The sequence below is a fragment of the Stenella coeruleoalba genome (genome assembly GCF_951394435.1).
Source record: "Stenella coeruleoalba genome assembly, chromosome: 10".
NCBI classification, from domain to species: Eukaryota; Metazoa; Chordata; class Mammalia; order Artiodactyla; family Delphinidae; genus Stenella; species Stenella coeruleoalba.
Genome location: NC_137156.1, coordinates 39,125,466 through 39,141,562, shown reverse-complemented (window position 1 = coordinate 39,141,562; position 16,097 = coordinate 39,125,466). Strand labels below are relative to the sequence as shown.

Here is a 16,097-nt window from a genome sequence, read left to right as displayed (position 1 = left end):
AGTGAAAGAATAGAAATGGGGACTGACCCTCTACACCTCTAAGATAAAATTACAATGAACAAATTTATAGCTTCAGTTTTTTAAAGTTGTTGCCCTTAATAAGGCAATTTTACTATACAAGTATCTGGCAACCATTTGCAACCTACTGGAATGAGGTATTTTCTTATATTCCTTCCATTTCAAACCTAATCATAATCATTAGCCCCAAATTAGTTTTTAGACTCTTAAGTAATGAAAAAGAAGTTGACTCAAAATTTAAGAAATCGTGCTATTATTAACTTAATTGGTTTTCAACAATTTTAAAACAAAATAGTTTGCATAACCAGTATAACTTTTTATTTAACTAGTATAACTTTTAAAAGTACAAAAACCAGTAGAAATCATGACAGAAAGGACTGATGCTATTTCTTTTACGCTTTATAGGTCATGGACTGTACATAGATACTTTTTTGAGTGTTGAAATATTTTACTAGTAACACAACCAATTTTCCAATAATTTGCTTTAGGTTGATTAAAAATGTGTAATTCAGCTTTATTTGCTATACTATGTAGTTTCCTTAAACTCAAGGTTTGAGAAAAACGTGGAGTTTTCCTCCCTCCTCTAGGTCAGAATGCATATCCGGGAGAGGGATTTCCAAGCAAAAGGTGTTTAAGGAAGTCCATTATTCTCACTACCTCCTCCCCCCAAACGTATGTAAAGATCTGGGCTCCACAATTTTCTAAAAGCATTGGCTGTCCCGGGGCTGCGCGAGCTTGTTTCACAATTCAGATAACTACTAACTTTTCCGTTTCAGACTTTTAATAATTGAAAGAGGGTATCCGCAGCTCAGAAATCGATCTACCGTGGCTGTGCAGCGGTGAGAGCGTCCTGCGTGGGCCGCGGGGGCGTGTCGGGAAGGAAAAGGGACACCCTGCGGCGCGCTGCCCAGGGGGTTGGCCGGAGCCCGGCCTTCCCGGCGTGCCCCGCGCGCCGAAGGGGGACTCTTAACGTGAAGCGCCGGGTGACTCAGCCGTGTGGCCGCGCGGGCCGGGGCGGGGGCTGGGGGGCGCGCGCCGCTGCGGCCCGGGCGGTCCGAGGGGCGGCTGCTTGCGGCGCCGTGTGCGCGCGCCTCCCGGGCGGATTCGGCCCCCGAGCGCGAGAGCGCGGCGGGGAGCTTCAGGTAAGTGGCGGCACGAGACCGTTCGCCTCGAAGACCCGGCGGGCCGAGTGCGGCAGCGGGCCTGGCCCCGGAAGGTGCCTTTGTGTCGTGGGTAGGGGGCCGACTCCTCAGGACGCCGCTCGGGCGGCAGCCCGCCGGGTCGGACCCCCAGTTTGAAAGCCCGCGGGGCTACAGTCATCTCGAGGCACAACGTTGGCAAATGGGTTCCAGGCGCCAGTTTCCGTGCTGAGGGTAAAGCTTGGTAATCCGGGGAAGAAGGGGGGTCGCCTTGTGTGGAAATCGTCAACACAGTCGTGGGGACAACTAAAGTATAACTTGACTTTCCTGCAGGCCTTTGGTGTTTTGAATCCCAACAGAAGAGGAATGATGAGAGCCCCGGAGTGTTTATTGATAAAACATTTGCAGACGTGTTTTTTCTGGCAGTTAATTGAATCATTAAAAATTAGGTAGTTGGTCGGACTTCTCGCTCTTTGCACCCCTGCTTCAGTCTTCCTTCTCTGCCACCCACAAATTACTAGCTTTCATCAGTGCCTCTGAGTGTAGAAGAGCTGGGGGAGCCTCAACTGGTAATTTTCTTTTAAATAAAACCTTACTTTTTATAGCGTTTAGTGTTTTCGGGTTTAAAAGCCTAGTTCTGCACTATCAAAAAAAATAACCTTCTATTTTGGAGTTTGTGATTCTTTCTGAAAATTCCTGGATTGATCCGATTTATTTTTAAAGGAGAAAGCAGTGAACAAACTAACAGGATAAACAGACTGAGGAACTGTTGAACCAGTTTATGAAAATGAATTTTCCAGGCCCTTTGATTGTGCCCCTGTTAGCTGTTAAACAACTAGCTGCAGCTGTTACCTGAGAAATTAAGGTTCTTTTTTTAATGGTCCTCCAAACAGTGTTGTAGTTATAGCAGTTGAATTTGAAGAATCCGGTGAAGAACTCCACCCTTAACTCCTCTTCCCCACCCCCCGACCCAAATTCTGGGACAGTAGTTCTCAAACATAAGTTTGCTCCTTAAAAGTACCAATACCCCTCCCAGAATTTTTTTGTATAATTTTTAAAATTGTTTATACAATTTTTAAAGGTTACTTTCCATTTACAGTTATTACCAAATATTGGCTCTACTCCCCGTGTTGTACAGTACATCCTTGAGCCTTACACCCAATAGTTTGTACCTCCCACTCCCCCAGCCCTATATTATTCCACCCCCACCTGGTAACCACTTGTTTTTTCTCTGTATCTGTGAGTCTGCTTCTTTTTTGTTATATTCACTGGTGTGCTGTATTTTTTTTAGATTACACATGTAAGTGATATCATACAGTATTCGTCTTTCTCTGACTTTTCACTTAGCATAATGCCCTCCAGGTCCATCCATGTTGCTGCAAATGGCAAAATTTCATTCTTTTTTTATGATTGAGTAGTAGTCCATTGTGTGTGTGTGTGTGTGTGTGTGTGTGTGTGTGTATTCTACATCTTCTTTATCCATTCATCTATTGATGGACACTTAGGTTGCTTCCATATCTTGGTAATTGTAAATAATGCTGCTGTGAACATTAGGGTACATATATCTTTTCCAATTAGTGATTTTGTTTTTTTCAGATATATAGCCAGTAGTGGAATTGCTGGGTCATATGGTAGTTCTGTTTTAGTTTTTTGAGAAACCTCCATACTGTTTTCCACAGTGGCTGCACCAATTTACATTCGCACCAACAGTGTACAAGGGTTCCTTTTTCTCCACATCCTTGCCAACATGTTTTATTTGTGTTCTTTTTGATGATAGTTGTTCTGACAGGTGTGAGGTGATATCTCATGTGGTTTTGATTTGTACCTCTCCCAGAAATTTGATTCTGGAGATCAGTGATGGGTTTCCGAGTCTGCATTTTAAGCAAGCACCCCCTCCCTTGGTCTGTTATTGGTGATCCAGGGACCACACTTTGAGAAACACCAAAATAGGGTTGCTCTGAGAATTTTTAGAACTGCCCAACTTCCTTATCCCTTTATTGATTTACTCTCCCCTGCCCCCTAACCAATCATAAGCCAAGAAGATCTGACTCTTTGGAAGGAAACTTTAGAAAAGATAGTGCTTTCTTGGACTCTGACACCAGGGTAGGAAATACTTTCATACATATTATAATATTGCCTTAGAGATAGTCTGTGCCTGGTAATCTGTCCTTTTACCTTCTGGGAGCTGCTTCCAGTAGCATCAGCTCATAAGTTATGCCATTAGGCTAAATCTTCCCCCCTCCCAACTAATTTAGTCTCCTTCCCCTTAGAACCAGGACAGCCAGTGCCTCGTATTTCCCATTGCCTTGAGCTCTCAGATTTCCTGGTATGTAGCAGTACCAGTAGCATTTATGAGGGCTTTCAGGTCATCTGAACATTAATTCAGTCATCAGATACCCCAGTAACGCCTGTTTTGTGCAAAGCACTGTAGTAGGCCATTTTAGCAACAACATTGCAAAGATGTCATAGAGTTGCCTTGCGCCCTTGAGGTAGATAGGAGGGCTGGATAACCTCTGCTCCCAAAGCTTTTTGTTTCTTAGTTCTTCTTCAAATAGATGTGTAGGGATGAGATTAGAGTTAGACTGTGTGTTTCTGACTTTTTTTCTGTCTTTGGTTTCTTCTTGGCATCTCATTTTTCTTACTAATCTTTTTCTGTTGATTCACAAAATACCATGTCTTTCCTTCTATAGCCCTGGGCTTTCCGATTATTGTGTCTTACTCTGCCCCTGAATCTGAACATGCCTACTCCTCCTTGGCTAACTGGAGTAAAGTTTAGGGAAATTGTTGGCATACTGAATGATTTCTAGTTGGAAGACCCAGAGTCATGGAAACATGAGGCTTAGAGCTATAAGGGAACCTATTACAAATTTATCTATTGCAATCCTCTTGCCTTTTAAGATGAGGAATCTGAGAGATGAGACGGCAGAGTGAGGACTCCTGGCTCCTAGCCCAGTGTTCTTTCCACTAAATCATCTCAAGAAAAATGCTTCAAAAATGGAAAAGGCGGGCTTCCCTGGTGGCACAGTGGTTGAGAGTCCGCCTGCCAATGCAGGGGACACGGGTTCGTGGCCCGGTCTGGGAAGATCCCACATGCCGCGGAGCGGCTGGGCCCGTGAGCCATAGCCGCTGAGCCTGCGCGTCTGGAGCCTGTGCTCCGCAACGGGAGAGGCCATAACAGTGAGAGGGCTGCGTACCGCAAAAAAAAAAAAAAAAGGAAAAGGCTTAGAGAAGTTCAGTTATAAGTAGATAAAGAAAACTGAGAGACTTTCACATGAGTACAGAAGCAGTATTTGGAAAAATGGAGATTGAAGGAGAGTATTTTCTAACCACATAAATCAGGAAGATTGGGAACACTAAAATAAGGAACTCTGAAGCTTGGAATAAGTAGTACTAGAACAAATAAGAGCAATTAGTTACCTTGTAATCCCAAGAAATGTTATGAACTCGGTATTTTTTTAAAAATTTGGTAAAGGTTAAAGTAAGTACATTGGTGAATTTTTATTAAATGTTAGATGTTTGAGCAATGTCCAGAATCTTTTGAAGTTGTCGCATAACTGTACTGTTGTCCTTACCCAAGTTATTAGGTATCTCTGTGGGAGACAGAATATAAGACTGATCTAACTGCTAATCTGATTCAATATACTTCTTATGAGAAATGAGATTATTGGAATAATATATGCATTTCTGGAATCATAGGAAGGAAAGAAATATGGATGAAAGAAGAGAACCCTTTGCTATTTTTGCTTAGAGTCCCCAAAGTAGACATTGTTTTTTGTTTTTTGAAATACATTTATTTATTTATTTATTTTTGGTGGCATTTGGGTCTTTGTTGTTGCGCCCGGGCGTTCTCTAGTTGCGGCGAGCAGGGGCTACTCTTCGTTGCTGTGCGTGGGCTTCTCTTTGTTGCGGAGCACAGGCTCTAGGCGTGTGGGCTTCAGTAGTTGTGACACGCAGCTCTAGACCGCAGGCTCAGTAGTTGTGGCTCATGGGCTTAGTTGCTCCGCAGCATGTGGGATCTTCCCAGACCAGGGCTTGAACCCGTGTCACCTGCATTGGCAGGTGGATTCTTTTTTTTTTAATTTAAAATTTTTATTTTATTTATGTTTCTGGCTGTGTTGGGTCTTTGTTGCTATGCGCGGGCTTTCTCTAGTTGCGGTGAGTGGGGACTATTCTTTGTTGAGGGGTGCAGGCTTCTCATTGTGGTGGCTTCTCTTGTTGTGGAGCACAGGCTCTAGGTGCGCGGGCTCAGTAGGTATGGCTAGGGGGCTCAGTAGTTGTGGCTCATGGGCTGTAGAGCGCAGGCTCAGTAGTTGTGGCGCACGGGCTTAATTGCTCCATGGCATTGGGATCTTCCCTGGCCAGGGTTCGAACCTGTGTCCCCTGCATTGGCAGGCGGATTCTTAACCACTGCGCCACCAGGGAAGTCCATCCCAAAGTAGACATTGTTGGATTGTTCTTGTATATTCATGAAAGTAGAATTAGAAATAGTAAGGACTTAGTAATTAGTAGACATTGTTATGTTCCAGACACTGCGCTAAATGTTTTTACATCTATTGCCTCATTTAATTATCTCCATTTTATAGCCAAGGAATCTAAGACACAAAGAGCTTAAGTTTGCCCAAAGTCATACACCATGTAAGTGGCAGAGCCAGCATTCAAATTTAAACTAACTCCAAAGCCATTACAATTTATGCTCAATAGTGCCCTCATTATACTTCATTGGGCAGTGGTTAAGAATGTGGGCTTTGGAGCCAATTTTAACTGGGTTTAAGTCTTAGTACCTTCATTTACTAGCTTGGATATTCATCAGTTTCTATGTCTCCGAAAAAGAGGTTGTAATAGTACCTACCTCAGAGGGTTATTAGGATTGGGTTAATTCATGTAAAATGCTTTGATTTGCACCTGACTATTGTGAGTTCCCAGGAGATGCTGGCTGTTAACTGTTTTTTTTTTAAATATTTTAATTTAAGAAGATATTTTCTTTAGATTCAGATTGTCCTTTCCAGCATTGAAATATTAAGGCTTTTATGATAAGTATAGATATAAATTAAACTATCTCTGTTCTTACTATAACATGGAGGCGGGGCTTACTAACATTTTGGAAAGCACTGGGGTGTAGTAGAAAGATCTGTGACATGATTTGGTTAAGAAGATTATTAAAGAAAGTTCACCTTCCTTAGAATAAAAGAGCTAATGATCTACACTTCTATATGAAGATCACAGTCCATACCTTAAAACCATGTAAGATGCCTTCAGTGTGTTGCCCTAAATCTCTTTTTTTGTGGGAGAGGGTAAAATTTAATTTCTGCAGTTGTATCTGTGTATTAGTTTGCTAGGACTGCCCTAACGAAGTACCACAAACTGTGTGACTTAAACAACAGAAATTTATTTTCCCACAATCCTGGAGGCTGGAAGCCCAAGTTCAAGATGTTGGCGGGGTTGGTTTCTTCTGAGGCCTCTCTCCTTGGCTTGGAGGTGGCTGCCTTCTCCTCCCTGTGTCTTCACATGGTCAGTCTTCCCTCTGTGCCTGTATGTGTCCTCATCTCCTCTACTTAAAAGGACACCATTTGTATTGGATTAGGGCCCACCCTAATGACTTCATTTAATCTTAATCACCTCTTTAAGGCCCTATTTCCAGTCACATTCTGAGGATTTAGGGTAATGGACTTCAACATATGAATTTTGAGGGAAACACAATTTAATTTAGCTCATAACAATCTGTTTAGGGAATTAAATGTCAGGTAATCTGAATGTTCCATTGCCCTAATTGTTGAGCACCCTCTGACTTGGGATTCCAGCATCATCCTTTATCCTGTGCCTACCCACCTGTCCTACCTTCTGCCTGTTGCTTAGAACCATGCTTGCTGTTGAGTACCCTAAGAAGCACACCATGCCTCCACATTAAGCCCTTGTGTTGGATTAAGCTACCAAGATTATTCTGTCATCCTATTGAATAATCTGCTTGAGAAACTATTTCATGTTTTTAACCTGAATTCCTAATTTGTCTTATATTCCTAATATTTCTTCTTTAATCTAGATGGAAAAATGTCCAAATCTCTTTAGTAATATATCATTTTCTTCTGAAACTTTAAAAAATTTCTTTTAAACTGTTCTAAGCTTTAAAAATACTCCAGGGGCTTCCCTGGTGGCGCAGTGGTTGAGAGTCTGCCTGCCAATGCAGGGGACACGGGTTCGTGCCCCGGTCTGGGAAGATCCCACGTGCCGCGGAGCGGCTGGGCCCGTGAGCCGTGGCCACTGAGCCTGCGCGTCCGGAGCCTGTGCTCCGCATTGGGAGAGGCCACAACAGTGGGAGGCCCGCGTACCGCTAAAAAAAAAAAAAAAAAAAAATACTCCAAAAAAAAAATACTCCAACATTTTCTTGAAGAGTTCCCTGTTTTTACAGATACATTTTCCTTTCTCATTTTAAAAGTAATAACACATTCATTTTAGAGACTTTGGCATACTCAATAAAACAATTTTTAAAAATCACATATGATAAGCCTACAATTAAGGGAGAATAGTTGTTTATATTTTTAATCTTTTTTTCTGTGACTATACTTATTATTTCAACCTGCCCTTTTTAAGTCTAGTTTATCAGTACTGTTTCATGCTGTTTTAGTTATTATTCTAAAACTTTTTTAGCCTTTCAGCATATGAATTATATTGATTTTAGAATGTTAAGTCAACCTTTGCCATATGTATTATCCTTTTTGATGTATCTGGGTTTGATTTTTTAATAATTTGTATAGGATTTTGTGCTTATGAGAAAAAGTCATCTGTAATGCTTTTTGGTAATGTTCTTGTCAGGTTTGGGGTCAGTATTATGCTGGCCTCAGAAAATGAATTGGGATATAGGTTCTCTTTTTCTGTTCTCTGGAAGCGTTTGTATAAGATTGATGTAATTTCTTCCTTAAAGGCGTGGACGAATTTGCTAGTCAGGCCACTTGGTCCTGAAGTTTTCTTTGAAGGACAGTTTTAATTATGGAATATGGTTCTGTGTAGTATTTATATATCATCGAAGTAATCTATGTCATCTATCTATTTGTATATAAATATACACACATGTATATTAAGCTGCTTATTGAAGGGAGTTGATGTATACATTGTGGAGACTGGACTAGGCCATCAGGAACGCAGGCTGGGACTCTAGGGCAGGAGTTGAAGCTGCATTCCAGTCAGATTTCTTCTTCCTCAGAGAAACCTCAGTTCTGCCCTTAAAGCCTTTCAGTTGTTGGATCAGGCCCACCCACATTATCTAGGATAATCTTCTTTACTTAAACTAAAATAATTAAAGACTTTAATCACATCTACCAAATACCTTCACAGTAACATGTAGATTAGTGTTTGATTGAATAACTAGGACTGTAGCCTCAAGGGTTGCCGTATAAAACTGACCATCACAGCTTCTCTGCAGTCTTGGCTATCTTACTAGTTGTCTAATGCCTTCAAACAAATGGAGTTTATTTTGGTTTTTGTTTTCTGTTTTACCCATCCCATTCTGATAATTGCATTATTCCAGGGCATAGGACTTGCCAATGCGTGGAAGTCACGGTGGGTGTGGGGAGGAAGGCAGACTTCAACTTGGCACAAGGAAAAAAAAAATTTTTTTCCCTTGAGGATTGCTGGGCACCAATAGGGTGAGCTAAGCAAGAGATTCCTTATTTTGGGATTTTTTAGGTAGGATGGACTGAACTAATAGAAGTGTTTTTGTAGTCCTAGATGGAAGGTGATTTGGGACCCAGATTTTTTTTGAGATTTATGATTGGTAAAATTGTGGGGGGAAGTTGGGAGCCCATCATCAGGTTGCCAGCCTTTTAGGACATTAAAAAAAAAATCTGACTATCATTTTCTGTCACCATTATGTTGTAAAAGAAAAGACATTTAATATCAGAAAAGAAGTAAAGATTTAATTTAGGTACCAAGAAAGCATTACACTAATATATACCATAATTTTCAATTCACATTTTAATATTTTTGAAATCAGGCTGTATCTTAAAATCATGTATATATTTAATATAATAGTGCTTTCCTGAAACGCTGTTATTATATTGATGTCTTAGGCAATGTCACGTGTCTTAGAACTGGGATAATAATTGTGTGTGTGTGTGCCCGCCCCCATGTGTTACATCATCTCCACTGTCCTCATTTTTGCTAAGAGTCGGTGAAAACTTTTGATGCTAATTGATACTGGTCCTTGAACCATCTTCTGACACAGTGATTTTGGATTGTCTCCAGAATTTTCAATGTTTGTTCTATTGCTACAGTACCGATCCATGGATCTGTCCCCTAAGACCTTCCGATCTTTTCTTACTGTACAAAAACTTAGCTCTTTCTTATAAAATGGCCTACTGTATTGAGTAATACATTTAAAAAAATTTAATTGCACTCCCTTGTACTGTTTAAAGACATTATTGCTAATAGTATATCTCTTGGATATTTCCTGGAAGTTTGCCATTAAGTAATCTTTAACAGATTGTGTATCTCTTCCTATAGAGAGTTTTAGATAATAGCAAGCAGAAGAGCGCCCTGGACATTAGGGACCTCATATGTTGACTGGCTTTTTCTTAGGAGTCATGAGCTTTGCCTGGTCTGTTATGTACCTTGGATTGTTCCTAGCTTAAAGGTGTCATTAGAATGACCATAACTAGTTGAATCCATCAAAAGATAGAAGCACCTGTGTAGAAATTTACAGAATTTGATCTACCCTGTTTTTAGGTAATAAAGTTGAAAGTTACAGCAGAATTAGGTAAGGTCTTAATTTGAACTTGGGGAACTCAGATTGTAAAATCAACCCCTATCTGGAGTTAATTGATTTAGAGGTCATCTCAAAGCAACTATTTAAACAGAAAAGGTGCTAGGTGTGCCTGTTACTGGCACAGAAAGGTCATATGTCCTGGCTCCAGACCTTGGGCTTGAAATCATATCTCCAAACCTGTGAAACTTACGTAGAATTCATGAAGTAAATCAGACCTATAAGGAGAGGTAACACAGCTTGAGGGTAACATGCATTTGACTCGAGCCAGAAGCCTGGATTTTGAAGCCTGGCTCTACTATTTATTAGCTATGTGACTGTGGGAACTTAACCTCTTTCTTCCTCAGTTTCCTCATCTGTAAATAGGGGTAACAATAGTACCTACTTCATAAAAGTTTTTTTTTTTAGTATTAAGTTAAATTATATAAAGTACTTAGAATAATATGTAGCACATGATATATGTTAAATCAGTGAAGTTTAAGTCCATCTGGACTTAAGATGGAATGTTTGTGGTGATTCGGCATATTGAAGAATCTCAACTGATTGATTTGGTTCCAGTGTAAAATGTGTTCTTGAGTAACTGGGTTTAGATTTGATTATTAGTTTAAGGATATAAGAAAACTTTGCATTTTGAAAGAGTGTTGCAATATTTAAGAACTTCTTGAGATATACTAGATTCAAAAGTTTACTTTTTTAGGATTTACTAAAGGTTTTTTGAGTACTTAAAGATTTGCTTGGGAGGCAATTAAAGTGCTAAAACAAGAAAAGAACATATTAAGATGATAAGTATAGTTTAAAATGTTTGGCAATATCAAACTTAGGATCGTGGTTTTAGGGGATTAAACTATATTTGTCTTATTTTATCTTTTAAACTGAGTAGTGAGTAAAAATATTATTGTTATTTAAGTCTTTTTTTAATAGGTAATTTGATAAAGTTGTAAAGGAAACTGTTTAAAGGCCTTTAGGCAGTTATAAATTGAATGTAAGGTCTTAAGTCTTAATTTAAATCCAAATGACTGTAATATAGTCTCTTCTGGCACAAAAGCTGTTCTTGGGCATAAGTTATATTGACAAAAAGGTACTAAGGGCGGTAAGTTAGGGATGTCAAGTAGAGAAGAGGAAAATATATCCAAGCGGTTATAATCTTGTCACTGCTGTCCTTCTGCCTTTTTTTTTTTTTTTTTTTTTTTTGCGGTACGCGGGCCTCTCACTGATGTGGCCTCTCCCGTTGCGGAGCACAGGCTCAGTGGCCATGGCTCACGGGCCTAGCCGCTCCGCATCATGCGGGATCCTCCCGGACCGGGGCACGAACCCGTGTCCCCCGCATCGGCAGGTGGACTCTCAACCACTGCACCACCAGGGAAGCCCTGTCCTTGTGCTTTTATCTGCCAGCTTGCTAGCCTGGCCTCAGCAATTCATAGAGGAAAATGAAGGAGAAGGGATGTGGAATCAGAGGCGTTCCTGCCTTTCTGTGGAATTGGAATGCCCTCTTCTCTCCTTTATCTCTTCTCTTGTTACGGCTTTCTTCCAAGGTAGAAATGAGGAAGAGAAATGGTTCTGGCAACAGATATCTTCAAATGTTATGCCTTGCCCAACTTGTATAGTTTTTTTGCCTTAAATTCTATTTCCTAGCCTATTAATGTAGTTTCACCAAGTTCTTGGGTATTTCCCTTTTCTCCCCATCCTTTGTGCATTTTTCTGTTGGGTTAGTTTCATGCATTTTCATAAGCCCTTGAATATTGTGATAATAACTCTTTGTAAAAGTCTGTTGCAAATACAGTTTTTCAAGTATTTTTTTTCCTTTATAGGATTCCTTGCCATACAAAAGTTTAAAAAAAATTTTGTAGTTAGATTTGTCTTTCTCTTCTTTTTTAGCTTTTGGGTTTTTTGGTCTTGATTAAAAAGGCCTCCCTACTCTAAGTTTGTAATCTCCTAGAATATTCTTTAAAAAGAATATTGTTGTGGTTCAGTCTCTCATTCATGAGATGAAAGGGTATACCAGATGAGTTGTTCCCAAACATAGCTAGTCCACAGGATCAGCTGAGGAGTTTGTTAAAAATTCACATTCTTGGGACTTCCCTGGCAGTCCAGTGGTTAAGACTCCGCGCTTCCACTGCAGGGGCATGGGTTCGATCCCTGGTCAGGAAACTAAGATCCCACATGAAAAAAAAAAATTCACATTCTCAGATCCACCCTAGACCTACTAAATCAGAATCTCTGGGGAACAGGGCCAAAGAATGTTTTTAACAAGTTCTGCTAGGTGATTCTGATTATCAGCTAGACTTGAGAACCACTGGACAAAATAATCACTAAGGTCTCTTCTGATCCTGAAATATCACTTTTCTGTATTTTGTAACTCTTGTGTTTCACATTCTCAACAACTAGGATTGTAAGCTCTTTGAAAGTAGGCAGGACTGTGTCTTAGGTACTACCCTTCTTGCTGTCAACCCACAGAGATCCTTTCATGCCTAGACAATTCCAATACCCTCTTACTCTTCTAGTCCATCTGTGGTTGTATTTATCTTAAAGCAACATGTTGAACATGACACTTCTCTGTGTAAAAACTTTGGCTACAAGACAAAGTCCTAACTCTATTTTACTTTATAACTCAAGGCCTCCGTAAGCTAGCTCCAGCTTGGTTTTCAACCTTATCTTCTAGGGCTGTTGTATACAGCCATCTAAGTCGTGCGTTGTACAGCTCCTTAAATGATGGTGTGCATGGGGTTCCCTGAAGTCGTATGGTATGGTGATTCTGATTTCTCCCACCCTTCACTCTAACCTGGTTGCTCTCCCCACAGCCTGCACTCCTTCATATAGTATAAAGCCTGTTCACACTTACTCTCCTGCTTATTATACACCATTCACCCTGTCTAAAATGCTCTTTCCTTTTTTCTCTATCAAAGTTCTACCTATTAACATCTAAGAGTGGAGTATTAAACAGCCATTAAAAAGAATGAGGAAGACTTCTAATCACTCCTATGGAGTGAATTTGAGATACATTGTTAAGTACAAATAGCAAAGTACAGAACTGGATACGGTATTCCATCTTTTGTATAAGAAAAAGAATTAAGAATTTATATGTATATACACACATTATGCTTATTTCTATAAATAGAAACATGAAAGATAAACAAATTAATAAAACTAGTTATCTGTAGGGAATAGATAGGAAAATATTGGAGGGAAAGGGGAAGGGAGAGACACTTCTCTGAGCATTCCTTTTTTGTAACACTTTAACTTTTGAAGAATGTAAATGTTTTACATATTCAAAAATTAAATTTAAAAATAATGAAAAATAAGCTATAATTGAGTGTTTAAAAATGAACCTAAATTACAGGACATACAGAGAAAAAATAAAAATTAAATAACTTGACGTAGCACACTGACTACATCCCTAGTGGGGTATACTTTAAGGACAAAAAGAATTGACCCCCAAAAGACTTAAACTCAGTAGGTTTATTGTTAGTAATATTAATGTTATAATTTAAAAACTAGTTTATGAACCAAGATTTTCATTGTGAGAGAAAAGATATAGTACTAATATAAAGTAAGTAAAAAAACCATAATGTTGAATTTGAGTTGAAAATATCAATATAAACTCTTTTTTTTTCTTTTTTTTAATCCCCAACTTTGCTTCTAGACCATTTCAGGAGACAATGACATCTCAATAGCTATGAAGACACCTAGTGCTCAGATCCTGATTTATAAATGCTTTTGTCCACTAAAAGGAACAAAGGCTTCAGGGAGGAATAGCTGACTCTAGGTCTCGGTCAGAGATGGTAAAAGGTGAGCTTAGACAAATCTTGTACAAAATAAAGTAGAATAGAATAAAATAAAATAAAATTCCTCTCATGCAAATAAAAAATAAAGCTGCTATGAACTTTCATTAAAAAAAGAAAAATCTTGTACAGGAAGTAGCCTTATCAGCCAGTAGAATTGGGGTTAAATGACACAGATGAAGGCTTGAAGGGAACCATATTAGCCATAACTGGGACTATTTATTTTATTTGGTTGTGCTGGGTCTATTTGGTTGTGGCAGGCGGGCTCCTTAGTTGTGGCATGTGGGCTCCTTAATTTTGGCTCGCAGGCTCCTTAGTTGTGTCATGTGAGTTAGTTGCGGCATGCATGTGGGATCTAGTTCTCTGACCAGGGATCGAACCCAGGCCCCCTGCATTGGGAGCAAAGAGTCTTAACCACTGTGCCACCAGGGAAGTCCCACCTGGGACAATTTGAACCAAAAATTGGACAATTTGAAAACATATGATGGTAATGGATTGTTATAATACATTAGATTAAAACAGATCTTTGAGTTCATAATAATACTTAAAAGGAAGATAAAGGGAGAGTGAAGAAATAGTTCTACTTAACAGAAGAATGCTAGACAATAAATGTAGGAGGAATGATAAAGTTAGAAAGTCATCATTTTGTAGTCCCAAATGTAATAATTGATTCAGGCAAGAATCATCAATAGATGCTAAAACCACTGGGTGAAAAGTTATTGGGAGATAGGGTATTAGATCTCTCTTTACAATGGATAGACCTATAGTCACCACTTTAACCACATGATCAAACTTATCCCCTGTAGTGGGATAGCCTGGCATTATGTGCCTCTGATGTGATGGCATTTGGAAGACTCACCTGTCACCTATACATGTACATATTCTTGTTTAAGAAAATTAAATTTGTATCTGATCACGTGGAAACAATCAGATGGATGTTAGAACTGACCTAGACTTTAAATTTTTAAAAAAATTTATTTTTATTTTATTTTTTTTATTGAAGTATAGTCTATTTACAATATTGTGTTAGTTTCAGGTGTACAGCAAAGTGATTCAATTATGTTTTTTCAGATTATTTTCCATTACAGTTATTATAAGATACTGAATATAGTTCTGTGTTATATAGTGAATCCTTGTTGCTTATCTGTTTTATGTATAGTAGTTTGTATCTGTTAATCCCATACTCCTAATTTATCCTCCCCCCCTTTCCCCTTTGATAGCCTTAAGTTTGTTTTCCATGTCTGTGAGTCTGTCTCTGTTTTGTATATAGGTTCATTTGTATTATTTTTCAAATTCCACATATAAGTGGTATTATAATATTTGTCTTTGGCTTACTTAGTATGATACTCTCTAGGTCTAACCATGTTGCTGCAAATGGCAATATTTCATTCTTTTTTATGGCTGAATAATATTCCATTGTGTGTGTGTAGATATCTACCAGTCATCTGTTGATGGGCCCTTGGGTAGTTTCCATGTCTTGGGTATTGTAAATAGTGCTGCTGTAAACATTTGGGTGCATGTATCTTTTTGAATTAGAGTTTTTGTCTTTTCTGAATATATGCCCAGGAGTGGATCATATGGTAGCTCTATTTTTAGCGTGGAACCTCCATACTGCTTTCCATAGTAGCTGCACTAATTTACATTCCTACCAACAGTGTAGGAGGGTTCCCTTTTCGGACCTAGGCTTTTTTAAAAAGTCAATTTCATGTAAAACAAAACAATCCCCCCCAAATTGCGGGTGGTGGTGGTGGTATAGAATATGCAAGATTAAAAAACTCAGAAAAACCAAATGTAAGGAATGAGCCTTGATTGAATTATGGATCCAAAAAAAAAGGTTCTGAAAGAAAATATGAGGCCAGTTGTGTAAATTTGATTATGGGTTATATATTAGTATTATGGAATTGTTCATTTTCTTAGATGTGAAAACAGTACTGTTGTGTTTTTTAAGAGAATGTTCTCAGAATATGCTTGCTAAAGTAACTGGGTGAAGTGTTGTGATGTCTGTAACTTTAAAGTGATTCAGAAAAATGTGTGTGGTGGGAGAGCACAGGCTCACACACAAATGAGGCAGATAATCATTGGTAAGTCTGGCGGATATATAAGATTTTACTGATTGTAATGATTTTTTCCATTTTCCTGTAGATTTGAAAAGTTTCAAAATAAAAAGTTGAGGAGAAAATCTTATCTTTACTTCAGAGCCCAGCTCAGATTTTGTCTCATATGAAGACTTCCTTTTCCCAACCATACAATCTAGAGGTGATTTTCTCTAACTTTTATGTTTATCTTAAAACCTGAATGCCACATGAGAGCTACCTGAGAAGTTGACTTTTTTAAAAATTATAAATTCCCAGACCCCACTGTAAAGACAGGCCCGAGAATCTGGAACCACTGGTTTGAATCACTTACTCT

At 39.0% G+C, this 16,097-nt stretch overlaps 1 protein-coding gene across 7 annotated transcripts in view; it reads left to right on the top strand.

Moving 5' to 3' along the window:
* Positions 1–887: 887 nt before the first annotated feature.
* The window catches only part of KCTD20 (potassium channel tetramerization domain containing 20), a 29,571-nt gene continuing 14,361 nt past the window's right edge, over positions 888–16,097 (top strand). The window contains exons 1-3 of one of the 7 annotated variants that reach the window (XM_079934729.1): positions 888–1,160; positions 13,550–13,695; positions 15,831–15,944. The gene's annotated coding sequence lies outside the window, so the exon portion shown is untranslated. Of the gene's footprint in view, positions 1,161–1,236; positions 1,392–1,530; positions 1,727–13,549; positions 13,696–15,830; positions 15,945–16,097 lie in introns of those variants that run through there. The other 6 variants (XM_079934730.1, XM_079934728.1, XM_079934734.1 and 3 more) reach the window with 6 other exon arrangements.